Below are 10,000 nucleotides of genomic sequence, written 5' to 3'. Positions count from 1 at the left end.
CACGAGCTCCATTGACGGTATAGACCTGGCTGGGCCCCCCCACCTCCATCTCTCCTCACGTGCCCACACCGACGAGGGAAAGTTACCCGTGACATCAATTGTATTGGGGTCAATGTGATCGGTTCTGTGTCATGTATTGAGCAGTGCCATCGAGGTCTTTGGGGAGAGCTGGAAGGTCCTTTATGTCTGAAACGATCATGTTTGGTAAGGTGGGGTGTAAACACCCATTTGTGATTACCTGTTTCTACTGTATGGAGAGGGAGTTGTACCCTCGTGGGTGCCTCCATCTCTCGTGTCATTACCTATTTGGACTGCGCGAGGAGGGAGTTTTTGCACACACGGAGCTCCGTATCTTGGGCCGTGAGTGCGTGTGGGGAACCTGGGCCGAGTCTGTGGCCAGCGGGGGTCAGGGTGTGGAGCCTTGAGGGAGAGGGGTGTCTGTGGCTAAATGGGATGTGGTGTTGTGAGGAGCAGATGCCGTGGGCTCTACCATCTTTAAGCCACACGACTTGCCCCTCCAACACACACACACACACACACACACACACACACACACACACACACACACACGAGTGTAGAACACCCCTTCTGTACTCTACACAGGCGGGCAATCACACACGCGGTGATGATGATTAAGATCAGTACATCTCTATCATAAATGTCATTTAATATTCCTCTTGAGGGACTCGTTATGTGGGTTTTCTCCTGAACGAAAAAGAAGAATGAACTTTGAAGAAGTCAGTGTTTAACGCCGGGTTGACTTTCACACTCGTTTAATTCTGTTTAAACACTGGTGGCTGTGTGGGAGGGGGGTGGGGAGTGATAGTCTGGGGCAGAGGAGGAAGGTTAACCAAGTGAGAGATGGAGGGTGGGGGGGGGTTAGATCGTGTGACAGAAGATTGGAGGAGGGAGGGCGAGAGTGCTTGGAGGAGGAGGAGAGGAGGAGGAGGAGGAGGAAATATGAGGTTTCAGTGAGGATAGAAAGGGTATTAGAAGATGGAGTATAAAGGGAGGGAGAAGGTAGCTATATAGATGGTTTAGACTGTGGAAGCCTTCATGTTTGATTGTGTGAGGGAGGGAACTGGTTCTGAGACTGAGCTGGCTGCTGCAGTTGACCTTGACCTGGTCTCTGGCGAACCTGACCTGACCCTGACTTTAATCATGGTTGCGGATGACCTCAATTTTTTACCTGGTTCCGGACGAGTTTGTACTTAACTGCCTTGGACGAGTCCAGCATCACATGTAGTTCCTTCATTTAAGGGCGTAGTTCACCATAGATGCCATGGTTCCATGCCATCCAACATGCGGGGCATTGTAGTGCTATACATCCTCGATCAGCGTAAGAGAGGCGAACATCTCTTGTATTTCAACTCGATTTGCTCCTTAACACTGAGACGTAGCAGCGTTCGAACACAGGCCTCGATGGCTGTGTGGAGTGTGTGGAGATCGTAAAGTTGAGGTGGTGGTGGTGGTGGTGGTGGAGGGGGTGTGTTGTGTTTGGTCTCTCCTGCGTTCGAATCCCAGACGTTACACCACCCGCGGGATGCCATGAACTCCTAACTGGGCGTCCGGGACCTCTCGGTATCCGTAACCGGAGCCACGGATCTCCATCCACGATGGGGTCCCCCCCAGGACGCATGTGTTGCCCACCCTCGCTATCTCTTCTCTCTTCAAGGATTATATAGAAGATACGTCGCGTATCAGAAACCTATGAACGCGTCATGTAGGCGTGGGGTCATCATTATGCTGCATGTGATGCTCTGAGTGTGGCTGCCAATTACGGTCGTGTGGGATAGAGAGATGTCTTTCGATGGAATGTATTTGTGATGTGACGTGACCGGTATATCGTAACGATGACTGAAGAATTAGGGACTGCTTGTGTGTCTGTGTGTGTGTGTGTGTGTGTTGAGAGAGAGAGAGAGAGAGAGAGAGAGAGAGAGAGAGAGAGAGAGAGAGAGAGAGAGAGAGAGAGAGAGAGAGAGAGAGAGAGAGTATTCCGTCCGGCGATACGTGCGCATCTGGAGAGGAGAAAATGGTGAAACGTTTCCCCCTCCATAAACGTTCCCATTAAGCAGGTGTTGTTGGGCGCCACCTCTCCTCCTCCTCCTCCTCCTCCTCCTCCTCCTCCTCCTCCTCCTCCTCCTCCTCCTCCTTCCCCCACCCCAGTCTGCACCCAACCCCATGATGATTCTGGAGGACATGAGGCAAATCATGACCACCAGAGAAAAAAGAATTATTTCTTACACCACATTTACAGAGAGATTTCTTTTCCTTTTTTTTTCCCCTCCTCCTTAATAAGAGTATTTTATCCCTAGTTATTATCATTCGTTAATAGTGACCATCATGCTCGTTAGTCACACTTTATTCACTTATTTGCCTGATGTGATGATAACGAATTCGCTGTGACTCCGTTAGCGTTGCATTTCGTGCGTGGTATGTCAGGGATTGTGTTTTGGTATGATTTTCGTGTGACTGTATGATTTGGATTTCAACGCGGACGATTTATCGCCAGGTTCATTTATCATGAAATAAAGGGGTTATTTAATGATGATTATTTGTATTTATCAGCTTGTAAGTGTTCGAATTTATCACTGGTTTCAGGGGTTCATATCCCTTGTCCATGAATGGACTGGTTGCATTTGTTGATGTTCCTTGTCCAGGAACGAACTGCTTTGAGTTGATGTTCCTTGTTCAGGAACGGACTAGTTCCAGGAAGTGCTAACCCTTGTTCAGGAACGGACTAGTTTGACATGTTGGTATTCCCTTGTCCAGAAACGGACTGGTTTCAGAACGTTTGATATCCCCTGTTCTGGAACGGATTTTCCTGTCTTCATGAAAGTCCATTCTCCCTTCTCCGTTCTCTTCCGTGCGTGGGACGGACAGCAACATTCGTCAACACAGAGGAAGCAAAACTGCGTCGTACAGGGAAACACGACGTAGTTCGTTGTTGTGTGTGTGTGTGAGTGTTTTTCTCTCTCTGCCTTTTCCCCAGCAGCAGACGACGCAGCAGATGTGTACCATAACGACTCCCTGTGTAAGAGGTCGGGGCTGTCGTCTGCACGGGGCGCTCGCGTCCTTGGTCCAAGCCCAGCGGAAAAGACTGGTCGTGGAATTTCCCTGGCACTGAGTAGTGCAGCTGCACCGCCTCCAGCTTCCCCCCTCCAGCTCCTCATCTGGAGCTTCCTCCCCCCCTCCAGCTCCTCATCTGGAGCTTCCTCCCCCCCTCCCCACCCCTCAACCCCTCGCAGGACCAGGGCTTCAGCTGCACCTGTAGCACAGCAGGGCACTTCCGGGGGTCCATGTGGTAAACACTGGAGACCTGTCTTCTTCTTCCCCCCCGAGCCACGGCCTCCAAGGGCTTGGATGACCTCCTCCTCCTCCTCCTCCTGAGTGAGGCGACGGATCCCAGATCCGGGTGGAGGGGACCTTGGCGCGTCGGACCTTTGTGATGATGCCCCTCGTCCGTCCCTCCCGCCCCTGGCAGACATCCTGAATTTCCTGCCTCTATCTGAAGTCAGGTACAGACGTTCACTGATGTCACTCTCCCTTCTGGCTGAAGTCTTCCTTGCTGTAGTGGTTGCTTAAGAAGAAGAAGAAGAAAACATACACACGTCGCTTTTCTTCAACTTATTCAGCTCCAACACACAGAAACCACCTCAAAAGAATAGGAAAAAGAAAGAGGAAGGAAAAACGAGGGACGATGATAATATGCCCAGGTTGGGGGGGGGTAAAAGAATTCTTATTTTTTTATTTTTTATTTTTTTTTTTGAATCTTTAAACGACGTCTGAAGGAAAGAAAAAAGATTATTCTTTTGCCTCACTTACGAAACGAATGTTTTGTTAGACAGAGGAACATTGCCGGGACACAGCTCGAGAACCACTGCTCAGGTGGGGAGCTCACGAACCCTACTGCACAGGTGTGGAGCTCAGGAACCCTTACTGCACAGGTGGGGAGCTCAGGAACCCTACTGCTCAGGTGGGGAGCTCATGAGCCCTTACTGCACAGGGATGGGTTCCCCTCCTCAGTGCCAGTGTACGTGTGTACACGCAGGTGTCACCGTGTGGCCTCGTGGGTGTTGGGTACACCCTTCCTGGGCTGCAGGTGTGGTGAGCGGGTGTTGACCGACCGCTCCTCACTGGTGAGGTTTCCTCTTGCATAATCCGTCTATCTCAGGCCAGCATCTGTGGCCGCTGCGTCTTTTGCTCTGTCGAGTTGGTGAGGATATGTTCCAGAAGCTGTTTATATATATATATATATATATATATATATATATATATATATATATATATTTTTTTTTTTTTTTCTTTTTTTTGCTTTGTCGCTGTCTCCCGCGTTTGCAAGGTAGCGCAGTGTACATTAAAGTTTGGGACGATACTTTTATATCAAAGGCTTCAGAAGGGGAATTAAGGGGCCATTTTGTCACAGGATTGTTTCTTTTACCTTTTTTTTTTAAGCACACCAAAGGAACAGGAGCTGTGGTCTCGTCTCTCTCTCTCTCTCTCTCTCTCTCTCTCTCTCTCTCTCTCTCTCTCTCTCTCTCTCTCTCTCTCTCTCTCTCTCTCTCCCTGGCTCAGAGTTGGGTCAGGTGTTTGGGGCCCGGACGTTCGCCCATGTAGGACCCAGGGATGCGGATGTGTTTATGATTGTATCTTCCCAGAAAGCCAGCCTCTGGTTACCAGTGTGTCTTCTTCAGGAGCGGAACGCAGGAGGTCTTCAGCCATCCGTGAGGACGCTGGTGCAGGAGGGAGGAGGTTGACGTGTGGTTTGGTGTGGCGTGGAGAGGGAAGGGTGTGGTGTATTGGTTGGCTCAGATCTAATGGGTTTGGTGTGGTTGAAGGTTGTGGTGGAGGGTTCTAATGGGTTTGGTGTGGTTGAAGGTTGTGGTGGAGGGTTCTAATGGGTTTGGTGTGGTTGGAGGTTGTGGTGGAGGGTAAGATAATGTTGTAATGGATTTCTGGGATGAGCCACTGGTAGAGGTTATGGAAAGGTTGTGTTGTGGTAGTTGGTGTGGTTGAAGATAGTGGTTGCTCGTGTGGTAGGGGGTTGCCTTGTGACTGTTGTGGTTAAAGGTGGTGGTGGTGGTGAGGTGGGATGGAGTTGGGGGGAAGGATAAGTGGTATGGTGGTAATTGATGGTAGTGGGATGGTGCGAGTTGATGGTGGTTGTGTAGTAATGAGGGATAGTGGTAGGGAGTGAGATGGAGTGGTTTGTCTTTTGTTCCATCAGTGTGGGATGGGGGACATTCTAATGCCTCACATACACACATGGACGATCCTCTCCCACACACACACACACACACACACACACACACACACACACACAAACCCGGAATCCCATTCCCCCCCTACACACATGCATAATACAAGAGCAGTAAAAAATTTCGAAACCAGCACAGCTTCGTCAGCATAAAATGGAGGTTGCCTCATTGTTCTTTCGTAATCGGGTCATTGAGTTCTACTTCATCTTTCGCGAGGGTGGGGGGAATATATTCTGTGCCAGTGACAGACTGGGAGAAAACTCTCTCTCTCTCTCTCTCTCTCTCTCTCTCTCTCTCTCTCTCTCTCTCTCTCTCTCTCTCCTTCGGAAAATATATTCTATGCCAACTCTCTCTCTCTCTCTCTCTCTCTCTCTCTCTCTCTCTCTCTCTCTCTCTCTCTCTCTCTCTCTCTCTCTCTCTCTCTCTCTCTCTCCTTCGGAAAATATATTCTATGCCAACTCTCTCTCTCTCTCTCTCTCTCTCTCTCTCTCTCTCTCTCTCTCTCTCTCTCTCTCTCTCTCTCTCTACCCCTCCTCCTCCTCCCCTTCTTCCTCTCCCTAACATCCCCCCCCTCTCCCTTCCCCTCGGGGGGGGGGGGAAAGAGAAATTATTTCACCTGTGTCGTGTATTCACGGGAAATTAATGACACATGATCAAAGGTTCATCAACGGTTTTATTATTGTCCGTGCTCCCCGTATGTTGTTGACAACCGGGAGGCCTCGATTGATATTCCGTCTGCATGACCTCCCGATGCGAGGTCAGCCTCCAACCTCCTCCTGCTGCAGCACCACTGAGGGTGAGGGTCGAGGGCTCGGTATGAAAATGATTTGTGACGGAGGGTGGGGGAGCGGGGGAGGGAAAAAATGTGTGTGTGTGTTGCACTCGAAGCGCCGGGATGGTGGTGCTTCACCTCTCTCTCTCTCTCTCTCTCTCTCTCTCTCTCTCTCTCTCTCTCTCTCTCTCTCTCTCTCTCATTTTGGTGGCTCAGTTCGACATTATTTTCTTTTTTGGGGGGGTTCGTGGGAAGGGAGGGAGGGAGGGACTCTGGTCGCTATTCCCGATAGTATTTTGACTTTGCATTTCCGCATGCGGCATCGAGACGACGGGGGACACAACCCGTGTCTCGTCTCTGTCCATTAGACAACAGACCATTTGGTAATGTTAGGAAGAGCTGTGGTGGTGGTGGTGGTGGTGTGTGTGTGTGTATATATATATATATATATATATATATATATATATATATATATATATATATATATATATATATATATATATATATATATATATACACACACACACACACACACACACACACACACACACACACACACAAATGGGAGATGGTTGGTCGAGCTGGAACAGAGACCCGTCACTCCAAAGTAATTCCCCACACCATACCCTCTGCCACCATGTACCCCCCTTCCCTCCCCTTCCTTTTCCACGGGTGTTCTTCCGTCCCACAGCCCCCCGTCCCGTCGTCCTGCGAGCCACCATTTTGTAGTGAAGTATTCACATGGCTCTCTCTCTCTGTCCTCAACCGTGTGGATCCTCCCGGCAGATGGACAGGGTGGTTGGAGGCTGCCATGCTGGTGGTTTGGTGGCGAGAGAGAGAGAGAGAGAGAGAGAGAGAGAGAGAGAGAGAGAGAGAGAGAGAGAGAGAGAGAGAGAGAGAGAGAGAGAGGTTGGTTGGTTGTAGGGTTGTGGGGTTGTATGCAGTTGGTGTAGGCCGCAGGAGGCCCACCAGGCGTGCTTTGGTGGTCCAGCGTCCACCAGAGCACATAGCGTTGTCACAGGTTCGCCCGGTCACTCAGCCCTGGCTGGTGTACACATCCCTCCCCTCGCGTTACGTGCGCCGTGAAAAGCTGGACATCCAGGTGTACACACACAGGGGTCCGAGGGAGCATGGAAATGACCATCTCATCATGAATTATTATCTTTTTATTTTTTTTTTTTTTACTGAAATCATGCCAACACAATGATGATTCCCCAGTGGATAGATATGACTTTCCATGAGAATGGGGAAGAAAAATAAGTTCATTGATTATGTTCTTTTTTTTTTTTTTACGTTCAGGCAGCCTGAATAGAATCCCGGACTTCATTAATGGAATTCAATAGGACAGTATAGGCCAGGAGACACCATTGTGTACGGAGTGATGGTGACAGAGCGTCAGCAGTGTCGGATGGGGGAGAGAGAGAGAGAGAGAGAGAGAGAGAGAGAGAGAGAGAGAGAGAGAGAGAAAATGGGTAATGTGTGCATCGTGGTGTGAAATGTGGACGTGGATGACTTCCCTGGGGCTGCAGGAGTGGCTTGACTCCTCATAAGGCGGCTAGAAGAGTCTCCTTAGGGGGGGGGGGGGGGGAGGAAGGAAGTACGGAAGTAAAGGATCTGGTTACGAAGGAGGAAGGGCGATGGAGAAGGAAGGAGCGAGAGGAGATTTGATGATGAGGTTTCCTGCGTGTTGTCTCTCGACATACCTATGTGCCGTGGTCGTCGTCCACTTTGTCCTCAGACTTGATCTGCAGCACGAGACCTCTTGCTAAGGGGGTTCTTTCCCCCCCCCCCCAGACGTGCCACTCAAGATGCGCTCAAGACAGAGACCTCTCAAAGACCATCTTCCACGGCTGGAAAGTAGAGAGGATCCGCTCACCACACACTCGCTGAAGACCGCGTCCGGTTCGTCTGTCTGCTGGAGGCGCAGTGCATTTCCCACACACTCAGTGAGGGCCCTGGGATGTGTGTGTGTGTGTGTGTGTGTGTGTGTGTGTGTGTGTGTGTGTCATTACCTGGTGGTGTTGTACGAGGGGGAGATAGGTTTATACACACTCATGGTCGCCCTAAAATAATAAGCAGCAGCTGTTGCCTAAGATTACAAAGGTAGATTAACCTCCAACTCGAGGGGAATTTAGGTGTACATCTGCCCGGGGGGGCTGAACTCCGTTCACTTCCGGGAGTTAGCTAGTCACTCTCGAGCACACTGGGTGTCTTTTAGAAGGCGTCAGGTAAGGTAAAAGATAAGGTCTTGGTTCCCTTCAAGTTCGGCATCTTCGTTCGACTTGACCCCTAGCCAGGCCCCTGGTGCCCAGACTCCCACTAACGTAAAGTCTCAAACATTTGGCACTTACCAGCTGAATGTCTCATACATATACCACCCAGAGGACCCCCATCATAGTCCCTCCCTCCTTTACTTGTACATTACGTGGGTTCCATGAGTTGCAGTTCCTCCAGAATCGTATAAAAGACAGGAGGCATCACCTGCCTGGACCTCCGTCTCGCACTCCTGTATTATATCATGTTAACAACTCCACTAGACTCCCTCACGCTACAGTTACTCTTACTAGTATGTATGGTCTTGGATACGCCACATCCTCAACTCCACTTTGAAGCACTCAGGATCTCTCTTATTATTGGTTCGTCAAATCCTCCCTCTCCTTTCCCTTCTCTCTCCGCTACTGCTCTCTCTCTCTCTCTCTCTCTCTCTCTCTCTCTCTCTCTCTCTCTCTCTCTCTCTCTCTCTCTCTCTCTCTCTGTCTGTCTGGTCCAGTTTCCTCCAGTGCATCATTAGCTTTTAATGGTGTTTGTAAAATCCTGTGCAAATATGAGGTAATTTCACACAAGAGCAGGTAAAGCTTGTTAAAGCTTGTTTACTCTCTTTTTTTGTATTCAAATTAGTTAATGGTAATAGGTAAACAGACCCCAATGTAAACAGCTTTCCACAGATGCCCACCATTGTTTTATATAAACCTTAGGTAACTTGAGGCTTTTATATAAACCTGGGTAACTCGATTGTTTTATATTTGGAGACGTCCCTTGCTTTACCCCGAATATTTCAAGTATTTTATTTTTGGGTGTTATCAGTGTTTTATCTTGCTGTGGACATGTATGTGGTGTGTTTTAGTTTTTTTTTCGTTTTAGATATTTCCAATGTTTTATCGAGGTCTGGATGTGTGGCGTGTTTTATTTTTCGATTGCGTGTTTCCGATAGTTCAAACATTTTTGTGTTTGAATATTTCCTCTGTGTGTGTGCTCTTTCCTTGGATATTCCAAGCGTTTTGCCTTTGAATATTTCGTGTATTTGACCTTAGGATATTTTGAGAATTCTGTCTCTGTCTAGACATTTGGTCTAGTTATATTTTCGGATGTTTGAGTATTTTCTGTTTGTCTGGCTATTTTCACAAGTTTAATCTTTGGCTGTTTTCGACTGATTAACTTACAATCCTCAGTTTTCTTTAAGCAAACTTAATGACTCGTGACCCAATTGGTACGAGTGTGATTCGAGATTGAGACATGTTTTGTTTACAGGGGGGAGGGGCGGCGCCGTGTTTACCCAGAGGGAGGGAGTGAGTGGGTCCAGCCGTGTGTGTGTGTGTGTGTGTGTGTGTGTGTCACGCGCCTCCAACACTTCCCCCATTCAGGTGGATTGTCAGTAAAAATCCAGAGAGCTCGCCTGACAATCCAGCATGCTTCCCCCTTCTCTCTCTGTGCTTTTTATTCTGTTTTCTGGTGGTGAGGGGACTATGGCAGAGCGCAGGGGATATTGTGATACTGTATGCATGCATGCGTGTGTGTGTGTGTGTGTGTGTGTGTGTGTGTAGCCGGAGGGTGGAGTCTGTCGTGGGGGGGTGACCTCAAAAAACAGAGACTGTGTTTATACTGTAGTGATGATGACGGTACGGTGTAGTGATGATGACGCTACGGTGTAGTGATGATGACACTTTACAGTCCCTACGGTGATGCCGGTGTT

General features: G+C 49.0%; 1 protein-coding gene across 1 annotated transcript in view; it reads left to right on the top strand.

Moving 5' to 3' along the window:
• LOC139748354 (uncharacterized) overlaps positions 1-10,000 on the top strand; it is a 306,050-nt gene that overhangs the window by 237,426 nt on the left and 58,624 nt on the right. The window lies entirely within an intron of this gene.

The sequence above is a fragment of the Panulirus ornatus genome, chromosome 73 (genome assembly GCF_036320965.1).
Source record: "Panulirus ornatus isolate Po-2019 chromosome 73, ASM3632096v1, whole genome shotgun sequence".
Taxonomy (NCBI): Eukaryota; Metazoa; Arthropoda; class Malacostraca; order Decapoda; family Palinuridae; genus Panulirus; species Panulirus ornatus.
Note: the sequence above shows the minus strand (reverse complement) of the source record. Positions and strands in the feature narration are given on the sequence as shown.